At 43.8% G+C, this 11,707-nt stretch overlaps 1 long non-coding RNA gene across 1 annotated transcript; it reads left to right on the forward strand.

The window, feature by feature from the left end:
• Window positions 1–6: 6 nt before the first annotated feature.
• On the forward strand, window positions 7–692 carry LOC140685671 (uncharacterized). The gene is made up of 2 exons (XR_012058936.1): window positions 7–468; window positions 578–692. It is a non-coding gene; the product is annotated as an uncharacterized lncRNA (long non-coding RNA).
• Window positions 693–11,707: the final 11,015 nt, after the last annotated feature.

Here is an 11,707-nt window from a genome sequence, read left to right on the forward strand (position 1 = left end):
GGCGCCGCCTGAGGCTGCTGGGGTGCAAAAGGAGCCGGTCAGTCCCGGCGCCCGCACCCGCCTCGGCCCGGCTAACCGAGGCCCACTCCCGGTGACCGCGGAAGGGCGCGGCCTGAGGGGCGGCCCGGGCTCGCTGGCACCTGCCGAGGCCTCTCGAGCCGGCCGGGGTCTGGGCCCTCGAGATCAGAGGGTCCAGGAGAATCTGGAACGCGGCTGCGTTCCTTGTCCTGGGGATTGGGGGAGGGGAGGGGTTCTCAACAGGGTTGGTGCTGTCGCCCCCGCGCGGCCGACGGTCGGCGGAGAGCCTGTCCGCCTCTCTTTCGAAGGGGCCGCGCGCGATGAGGGATCTTGGATGGTCCTCCAGCCGCGTTCTCCTTTGGCGTAAAGTCCCCTTCGCTAGTCCTGTGGGGTTGCGAGTGATAAAGCTCGCCGGGGTGCCCAGCGCAGGCCCTGGTCCGGAGATAAATGGTGGGTGGATGGATGGATGGATGGGTGGGTGGAAGAATACATTAGAAAAGCCTTATCACACGCTCATTAAGGGCTCTGATAAAGCTTCACTCTTAAATCCGTAATCCAGTACCTAGGCCCCGCCACTGCGCGCCGCCGGGATAGGCCCTGGGTCTCCAGGCAGCTGTCTGCGGTATAAACTGAAGGCGCAAAACTCTTTTACAATAAACAGACCTCTCACCACCTCTTCCAGTTGCGTTTCTCCCTTGTAACCTCAGGTGAAACACACAAGCTACTGGATTTTAACCTCTTCCATCCCCTGGCCCCCAGCCACCGCAGAATAGTGCAGACAGCGGTTTAGCAGCTTGCAAAGGTGGTTCCTTAATGTTCCCATTAGATTCGTTTCCTTTTTATTTCAACTTCTATTTAAAATCTGCTCTGGTCACGGCAGATATGAGAGAAACCGCTGCAGAGTCGTTTTACTTTTTAATTTATTTTTAATTTATTATTTAAATTTATTTAAATTTATTAGCTTTTCATATTTTCTCAATCTGCTTTTGAAAGTAATAGTTCTTTTAAGACTTCTGTGAAAGTGAAGTCTTACCTGTGGCTAACCTGAATTAAGGAGGAAGATAATTTACTATAGATTCCTTGCTGAAAAGGGGTCATCTTGAAACACGTCAGCACAGGTATCTGTGCAAATTAAAATGTCTTAGTAAGGAACGTTAAGGAGCTGTCCATATTTTGAGACAGCGAGGTTTTTGTTTGTTTGTTTGTTTTTTGCTATAAATAAGCCAGCCAGGTACTGACTGGAGCTTGTAGGGTTGTGGGGTTTTTTTGTTTGTTTTGTGGGGGGGTTTGAGGGAAAGGGGTACATATCAGGTGAAGAGTTTACATATTTTTTATGGTTTTGTAGAGCAGAGTTTATTTCTCCACATGCACTGAAGAAAGAGGAATTTCTACAGCCTCACTCTCTATTTTGCCAACCAGCCTCTCCCTTTGTTTTGACCACCACTTTTATGCAAAGGATTCTCAAATCATGCTCCTGAAAAGAATTTCCAATTGCCTATTTTACTTCTCCACCTGGATATCCTGCAGGCATCCTAACTCAACATCTGGGAGACCAAACTCCTGGCTGCCTTCCTCAAGACTGCTCATCCTGCTGACTTCCCTATTTCTGTTACCAGCATCATTGACTTCCCAGTTACCTCTGCTACAAACCTCACAATGACCTTTGATTCTTCCTAGTGTCTCCTCTAAACTGACCAACTGCCAAGTCCTGCAGACACTTTCTTTCACAGTATTTATCACACCCATCCCTCCTATCCATTCGCAAAACTGCCATACTTATTTCTTCACTTTCTTATCTCAACTGTCAAAGTGTTCTCCTAATTAGTCTTCCCATCTCCAATGCTCGTCTTATTCCAACCATCCTATATTTTGCCTTGGCTCAGGCCAATCTTCCTAATGAATCGTATGCATGTTAGGATTAGGTTCAGCTTCCATCCAACAGAAAAAAAAAAAAAAAAAGAACAGTGCCTTTTCCCTTGAGAAGACGTCCTAAAGGTTGCACACATATTTCCTTTATATTTCATTAACCAGAATTTAGTCACATGACCACATCTAGCTGCAAGAGAAGTTAGGAAATCTAATCTTAATTTGCACCGGAGTAAACCCAGTTAAAATTTGGGGCTTCTGTTACTCAAGAAGCAGGAAAGAATGATATTGGTGAACAATCCTTCATATCACTTCTTATTCAAAAGCTCTCAGTGGCTCCCACTGACTTAAGAATATGCACTTCAACCTGACTTTCAAGACTGACCTACCATGATCTGGCCTTGGCTTACTCTCTAGCCTTGTGCCCTCCATGCATGCAACAAAAATGAGACTGTCTGATGCTTCCACATTTTCTTGCCTCTGCCACCAGTCCCAGTTCAGATACCACTTCTCTCCCAAAGCCCGTCTTAACTCTTAACCCCTTGCTCTAACTCTGCTTGTTGCCAATTGCTTTTTGTGTTGTTCCCCTGTACCTCACAGCTGTGTTAATAGTTAACCCTCAATTGAGAGTAGGGAACTCCCTGCACTGTTGAGTGGGAGAGCAGTGTTTGGGGGTGCCTTATGCCACACTGAATACATCTGTCATTGAACTAGCAAAACCATCCCTTAAGGAGGAGCTAGTCTCTTGGGACTTCTTTCAGAGACTGGCTGCCCTGTAGCAGTTCTGCCTACATATGGGGCCTAACAATGGGGCAAACCAAGAAACAGGTGTCCACTCCTGGCTTCCCCAACAGCTGGTAAAGGGTTTCACTTTCTGCCTTCTTTTTTTCTTTTTTTAATCCCTCTCCTTTTGTTCTTCTATTAAATTTTTTTGTCTTTTCATAATTTTACATGCTTCTTGCTTGTAGAAATTTAGTATCAATAAACCAACATAAATTGATAAATAATATGTATATTAATAGAAATATATTTATAAAATAATAAATAAAAGTTATTGATTCCTGTATTTAGACACTGTCCCTCACAACACTCATAAGTGTTCTCTCTGGGTTCTAGATGTGTAAGTACCAAATTACTAAAATACCTTAAAAGTGGTCCAGTCTGACACCACTCACCATCACCACCACCACCACCATCATCTGATGCTTGAATCTCTCAATAGGTTGGAGTATGGTTCTCCAAGTATTTCCTCTCCTCTTCCTCCCTTGGATGGGAGTGTACTTAATCACCCCTTTGACTTTGAGCTTGACCATGTGACCTACTTGGCCAATGAAATCAGCAGAGGAGTCCAAATGTTTTTGCAGAGTTGCACTTGGACTTCTGCATACCTGTGACCTAGCATGCCCCAGGTAGATGCTTCGCCTTCAGCCTGGCACCAGAACAAAGACACAAGAGTGTGTCTGAATCCAGCCTACAGCCTTGAGCAAGCCCAGCTCCCTCACATCCTAAACAAAATAAATTCCGGTGTTGAAACCCACTGAATTTTTGAGTCATGCATTATTGTGGCAATAGCCAAGTAATACAAATCCTCTCTTCAACATCTGTTCCAGTTATCTATTACTAAAACAAACCACTCCAAAATAGAGTGGCATAAAATGACAACCATTTTCTTATGATCATATTTGTAGGCTAGAAATTCAGAGAGAACATAGCAGGTGTGTGTGGGGGTGTCTGGTCTCTGCTCCATGATGTCTGCAGCCTCAGCAGGGGTGGCCTCATGGCTACCGACTGAGGCCATAAGCCTGTGGCCTCAGTTCTGGCTATCTGCTGGGATCCTTGGTTTTTTTACACATTCATCTACTGAGGCTGGAATGTCCAATATGACTTGTTCATTCACATTACTGGCACCTGGGCTAGTGTGGCTAGAACAGCTGGGGCAGGCTCTGTATCTCATCCATTGTAAAGAAGAATCAATTTCCCTCATTAAAGCAATGGTATGGATTTTTTACTTATGCAGTCAAAGAATGGTATTTTTCCTACTTTGTCAAAATAACTGTTTATCACTCCCAATACATTTAGGTGTCAATGAATAATTTGTCTTATACGCACATGCTGGTATCTGCTGGTAAAGATGTTATATCAGTTCTAACTTCACACGTGATGATGGTTTTGTATTTTCCACATTATTTCACAAGAATTGCTAGTAGCATCACTAGAATCACATCACAGGGCAGGAATTATTTTCTGCCATAAATGGACTGAAAAAAGATAATTATATCCTTCATCACAGGCAAACTTGGGTCCGGAGTGCTTCTTTATCTTTACTGAGAGACACCAGATAGTTTAACAACTATACTAAAAAGATGAAACTTCAGTTTAATTCTTCCCATGCTAGCAAAACCCAGCTTTGTAGAAAATGCAATGTGATTTAAAAAAAAAAACTATTTGCTTTTCAAATAGATCAGATTACTCAGCAAACAGAGTAAGCAAGGTGAAAATCCAAAATAACAAGTTCTTTCTCTCCCATGACAAACAACTTAGCACAAAGTAGCATACAGAATCAGAGTGTGGGTGACTTTATAATCTCTAATCCTTACTCTAGGCTCCCCCCATATCATCTCTACCTACCAAAAAGAAAAAAAGTGGGGGAAAGGGCCATAAAGATGTCCCTAGAACCAAAAGGTCAGGTACAGACTCAGATAAACAGTTTGAGTCAACACTAAAAGGGAATTTGGTCCGAGTGGGAGTAAAAAGCAGGGTGAAACAGAAATAAGATGCCTGTTTCTATGGTTGTAGGGAAAAGTTAAGGCTCTGTGAATGGAGATTTTCTTCTGAGAGAGGACTGGTGAAATAGGAGCATTGAAAGAGATGAGTTAAAGATGGGAAGACAAGTTCATTTGGTGTCTGTGTTTTGTGGGCAAGGATTATAAGTGTAGGGGTTTAATTCAATGACACAACCAGAGGTTTACCAAGTTGCTTACTGTAAGTAAATCACTCTGCAAGGCCCATAGAGTAAAATACAAAAAAAGGGGGGGGGAATATGGACTACTTGGGGAGCAGACTGAAATGCATATTCCCAAGCCTCAAGGAGGGCCTAGGAATCTGTATTTCAACAAGCCAATCCTCTCACACATCTCCCCACTCCTATCCCAGATTATTCAATCAAAAGGTATTTACAAGGGAATTGAATGAACAGAGTTTAGCATTAAAAAGAAGTCCAAGATAAAGTCTAGGGCTAGGCCTTCAAAACCTGCCACTCAAGTCCTTCTTACTGGGTATAGTACTAAGATATGAAAAGCAGGTGGCATTAGAGGGGAGGGGCATTGGCTAGGGTAGACAAGAAATGGAAATAAATTAGAATGAGTTATAGTTCTCCCAATAATTTATTATGCCTGGCACAAGAATTCACTGACGTCTGTTTGGGAAACAGCAGTGGACTGTTGAAAAGATAGTTAATCTTTCAATGTAGAACTCAGCACTCCCCAACCTTGACTCTCATCAGAGTCATCTAGGAAGAGATTAAAAAGGACTCCAACTCTGGAAATTTTGTTTTTGTAGCTCTAGAGTAAGACCCAGGCATCTTTTTGTTGTTGTTCTTCCTATTCACAGATTAATGAGATGTAACAACCATATGCAATGGGATCAGGATTAAAAGATACCTATAGCATAATATTGAGACAATTAGGGAAATTCCACGTGAACTGTATGTTGAACTTAATGTTGAGTTTCTGAGGTGTGGCAATGGTGTTCTCGATAATGGCCTCGTTCTTGGGAAAGGATGGAGAATCATTTAGGGATGAAGTGTCAGGTGTTTGCACACCTCTCTTGGATGGCTTGGTATAGGGGAAACAGGTGTAACTATAGAGAGAGCAATGTCGTAGGGGAGGCAAGAAGTTAATGGCTGGTACAGCTAGGCGAGGAACACATGGATGCTCACTGTTTTGTTCTTGAGACTTTTCAGTAGGCTAAAATTTTTTTTCAAAATTACAAAACATTAAATTTTTTACAAGAGAGAATAAACGATGGGAGGGAAAGGCTCCACCTTTGGTTCTGTTGCACAACAGATTAAGCAACCTTAGTAGGAAGGTATGGGTCACAGGAGCTTGGAGCTGAGAGGTCACTGTAGTCTAAGGCTGTGGTTCTCCACTCATTTTCTGCTACGACACACATGACAAATGATGCTTACACACAGCACCCACAGCCACCGGTGGACATAAGCTGAGATAAAATTCCTAGCTACTGACCTGTAACACAACAGATTTTCTTCCTACTTAAGAAAGAATGTTGGATTGCAAATAAGTGATATTATCTTAGGGATAATTTTGAATTCACTCAAATTTATTTTAAAAATAATGTGTAGGGGGAGGGTGTCAGCTCAAGTGGTAAAGTGTATGCTCAGCATGCACAAGGTCCAGGGTTCAACCCCCAGTACTGCCATTAAACAAATAATTAAATAAATAGATCTAATTACCTAACCCCTCCAAAAAAATAAAAAACAACTGGAAAAAAATGTCTGAACTTCCCTACTTTTGTGTGGAAGGGGTTTGGAAATTCAATAAATCACTCTGAAGGGCAAAGAAAATGCTACCTGTAACTGATCTAATCTTTGTCACGGGCAGTCACACCACTGGGTCATTGCAGGGAGGAGAAAATGGCTTTACTTAACAGTGAATATAATGGAAGTCCTTTCCAGTTTAAATAGCCTCATGTGGATAACTCAGAGTCTTTTGGTAAATACTTGTATTTCAGACTTCCTTTCTATCAATAAGTGACTCTACAATGGTGTGATTATAGACAATTCTAAGAGTGGTTACAATTTCTTAAAAACACTGAAGAGTGGTGCTTCACTAATAAGAAAAGACGCATGGGCATTATGGTAGGTTACAAGGACAGTCCCCATTCTTCACCTCTCCTTGTAATCCGCCCCTCTGTCATGTTACTTCTCAGGGTCCTCCAACTCCGTCTGGGCTCAGCCGTATGAGTTTCTTTAGCCAGTAGATATAGTTGACCCAAGGCAAGCACAGGTTTGAAATAGGCTTATATACTGGGCTTTTCTATTGTGTCTGTGCCACAGCCATCAGAATGTGCCTGGGCTAGCCTGCTGGAGGATGAGAGATGTGGAGCACAGCTGAGTCCCCAGGCATCATGGTGCAGGTTATCCTAGATCCACCACCAGCTGGTCAACCCCAAATATGTGAGCAAGCCCACTCAAGACCAGCAGAGCTGTCTAGTCAGCTCCCCCATCCACCAAAAACATGAGCAATAAATACTTATTGTTGTGTGCCATGGAGGGTTTGTGGTTCTTTGTCACTGTATATTCCAAGTCCTCTAAGAAGCATATGCCAACGTGGGATAAAATGTACAAGGATTTTATTCGGGAGATACCTACGAGAGAAAAGAGGGAGGGAGAGGAACTAGCAGGCTGCCAGAGGGCAATGCAAGTCTGACCCCAAGTGAACGAAAGAAGGAAGGAAGGATGGGTAGAAACATTCTAACCTATCATTCAGCCAAGAAAGGTCAGCAAAGCTTTACTGGGGAACCTCGAGGCAAAGTCAGCTGTCAGAGGTGTCTCAAGCCTTCTGAGAACAGGCTGGTCTTAGCATCCCATCTGCACTCAGCCATTGGCTGGAGCAACCTGTGGGACACATGGCCTTGGCATAAACTTGGCAGTGGGTTTCAGAGTACACTAATTTGCCAATTAGACTAGTAAGTCTTCAAGGTTCTTTCCTCATGGCTGCCACGGTTACACAGCTTTAGTGGTTAAGAGTTAACTGATAGAAGCACAGAGACTCCACTTACTTGCAGAACAGCTGTTCTTAATGTGGGTGGTCCTGCCTCCAAGGGGGCATTTTGGAAATAAATGTCCAGGGGCATTTCTTGGGTGTCATCATGACTGAGGGGGTACTACTGGCATTTAGTGGGTGTGGGCCAAAGATTCTAGATGTCTTGCAAATCACTGGACCATTCTGCACATCCGTGTGTTCTTCATCAGTTTTAAATGCTCTCTGTGATATCCACAAGGGGAAAATCTGTTTAAAATGATCTGATCCAAGGACCTGATTCTGTTTTACACAGAAACATCAAATATTTCTTGCCCACCATAAATATGCACTGCATTTCTAAGACTACAACTGTTGTGACATTGAAAAAAGATTGCTTTGTTTCCAATTTTACTGTACTGGTTACCCATGTTACAAAATCATGCCACCAAGCAGCATGCCCTGTGGTGCTTGAATCATCAACACAAAGTCCTGAGACAGGCTATATTTGCAGCTGTGGCCACCGTGAGCAATGTGCAAACATTTGACTATTTCATTCTGTGCCATGTGTGATTATTCCCAAGTATTTACTCAGAATGAAGTACATATCATTTTATTATATTGATTTTCCTGAAATTACATGATAGACAGGCTATATTACTTATGAATTTCATTTTAGGAGAAGGTGCTAGGTATGACATGGACAAGAACCACTCCTACAGGATGAGGGTCTATAAAAGGACTATAAAAAAAGGGAACTGTACACTCGTGTTCATAGCAGCACTATTCACAATAGCCAAAAAAGGAGGAAGCAACCTATGTCCACTGACGAATGGATAAACAAAATGTGGTGTGTGTGTCTTCATGTGTGTAAATATATATATAAAATAGAATATTTAAAAGCCTTTAAAAGGAAGGAAATTCTGACATGTGCTACAACATGGACACACCTTTTAGACATTTTGCTACATGAAATAAGCCAGACACAAAAGGACAAATATTGTATAATTCCATTTATATGAGAACAGGCAAATGTGGAGAGACAGAAAGTAGAAGGGAGGTTGCCAGGGACTGAGGGAAGGGGGAAGTGTGAGTTATTGTTTAGTGAGTATACTGTTTCAGTTTTGCAAGATGGAAAGAGTTCTGGAGATTGGTTGCACAACAATGTGAATATACCCAACACCATTTAACTGTACACTTAAAAATGGTTAAGATGGTAAATTTTATATTATGTACATTTTACCACAGTAAGAGAGAGAAAGAGAGAAAGGGAATGTAATTCCAGCCCAGGGTCAGACTCTTGAGTAAAATATAAATGGATACTAGTGAGTAAGTGTCCATGAATGTTATATTGATATTTAAATACATAGGTTTATAGGAATATGTATACATATCTATTTGATATATTAAAACTGATAAGAAATGATCTGACCCTTGGAGAAACTAGTAACTCAGGAAGTAATACCAAGATTTTTTTTTTTTTTTTTTTTTTTTTTTTAGAAAGTAGGACTTAAAGAAGGTAAAGTTGAATTGGAAGGTTCGGGTGACCTCATGACCTTTGAGCTAGTTACCCACCACTGTCCCCCCCCACCCCAGGCCACACTTCTCTCCGTGATGCTGGGGCTGACCCACATTTCCCGCTTTCCCTTGCCAGCCTTCCCACGGTGCTAGAGGCACTGGTGGGCACTGGGAGAGCGGAAGAGTGGAAAGGAGGGCTGTTCTCTCGCTCCTACCTCTGCCACGCGATGACCAGCAGCCGCGGACAGCCCTACCTCCGGCCGCTGGCTTCTCTCTGCCGTCCCAACGCCAGCCTTGGCGCAGCCTCTCGGAGGCACCGCCAGCGACAGAGCCACACCTTCCTCGTCACGTCATCCGGAGTCCCACCCACCTGCGCCTTCGTGGAGGACCAGGCGCACGTGTGGGGACGGTCTGGGGGTCAGGCCCGCCCCGCCTCCTCCGAAGCTCTGTTTCTCTTCCCTTCTGCTCCCCAGCCCAGGGGCAGCTGCACCCTCGGTTATTAATCTCCGGTTTATCTCAGCATTCCTTTTTCACTTTTCCCCCCAGCTACGTAACATTTCTGTAATTAACTGCCTGTATTATATCGCTCCCACTGGAAATTCCTAGCAAGATTTCTGTCTTCCTGACTGGATCCTGATTAATGAAATCTTTTTTTTCTTTTTAATTCCAGTCTGAATAGTTCAACTCCACAACCAGAGCTGGGAACACAGATACATAAAAATACTTCACAATAACGCCTTACTCCCACCGGGACCCTCGCCCACAAGCGCCAGCTCTCCACCCTGACCCATCTCGGGGCGGCTCGCTGTGGGAGGAGCGCGCGCTCGGACTTTTCTAGAAGGGGGCGGGGCCACAGTGGTGAGCGGGCAGCCCCTCCGGCCGACGGGGTGGGACCCCACAGCGGAACCGCCAGGGTTGGCCTTTCTCAGGCCGATGGGGCGCTGAGCTTACGGCGACCACGCGGCAGGGGCTCAGGACTGGCTTCGCTGCGTCCTCCACGCGTGGCCTCACTGCAGCGCGAAATGCTCCACCTTGGGCGCCAAGCGAACGGAACTTCTGTGACCGTGTCTCCAGAGGCGGGGAGCCGAGCCTGGGTCTCTCAGCACCGCGGCGCATGCGCTTGCGCACGCTGGTCGCCGGCGCGGCCCTGCGACTGTGCTTTGGGCTTCTAGACACTCTAACCCCGGGCAGGTGCCAAATCTTTTAAAGAACATCACATCTACCTGACAATAAAGTGGCCTGGAAGTGATGGAACAATCTGGTATTCATCCCTTAAAGCAGTCAGATTTCAGTCTCTAATACTACTTTCCACTAGTAGTTGACTCTATTATTCTGTTTGGGGCAGAGAAAGTAGAAATGGATTAGAAAATCTTACTGTTGTGAAAAAGCAAAACTGCTTGCAACGATCTCTGGGACTCCCATTGGCCAGACTGTGATAACCTGAGCATTGAAAAAAAAAATACACAGTGATACTCAAAAGAAGTAACTAAAATATAGTACCTTCAAAGAAATACAATTATGAGTTTCAGAGAGTGCAGAAAATGACCTTTATGCTAATACTAATACACGCACACCACAGTCAGATTTAGTTAGCACTTAAGTACTCCCAGTAAAATCCACGAAGTAATATAACAATTCAATTTAGCCCCCAGAATGCTTGCAGCAAGATCATCCTAGAAAAAGAACTCTAATCCTGTGTTCCAGTCCCAAACAGTAATTCATATACTCAGTATTCAACCAATTATTTTAATAAATATTTATTGGGTGCCTAGTATGTGCACTATGCCAGGAACCTAGGATACAACAATGAAGGGGGAAAAAAACCCACACACACAATAAAAATCTGTCCTCATGTCCATTTTAGCTAAGAGAAATCAGTACTCAGTAAGCGTAATGAAGAAATAGGCTACATCATAGGTTAGCTATGGAGAAAAGAAAAAGTAAAACAAGGTAAAAAGGAGGAGGAGACCCTGTGGTGGGTAGTTAGCAGTATTAAATAGGTAGGCCTCATGGTGAAAGTGAGGTTTGAGGAAAACTTGGAGGAGATGAGGTTTACCAAGCAGGTATCTGGGGAAAGAATATTTCAGGCATGGAGAACAGCTGGAGCAGAAGCCCTAACTTGGAAATGGACCTGGTGTGTTCAAGGAATAGCAAGGAGGCCAGTGTGGTTGGCATGAAATGAATAAATGTGAGAGTGATGGGAGCTGTGTTCAGAGAGGTGTCAAGAGGACCACATGGAGCAGGGACTTGTAGGTCATTACAAAGGCTTTGGCTTTTGTTGTAAGTGAAATGGAGAGCTGCTGTGGAGTTTGGGGCATGATTTAATGACTTGCTGTGTTAATAATAAGACTGTAAGGAGGTACTAGATTAGAAGAGGCAAGACCAGTTGGGAGGCAGTTGTAAGTATCCAAGTGAGAGATGATGGTGGACTTAGGTCAGGGTGGTGGTACAGGAGGTGATGAGAAATGGTTCAATTCTGAATATACTTTTCAAAGCAGTGACAAAGGTATTTGCTAATGGATTGGATATAGGATGTCTCTGAGGTT

Source organism: Vicugna pacos, chromosome 15 (genome assembly GCF_048564905.1).
Source record: "Vicugna pacos chromosome 15, VicPac4, whole genome shotgun sequence".
Lineage (NCBI taxonomy): Eukaryota > Metazoa > Chordata > Mammalia > Artiodactyla > Camelidae > Vicugna > Vicugna pacos.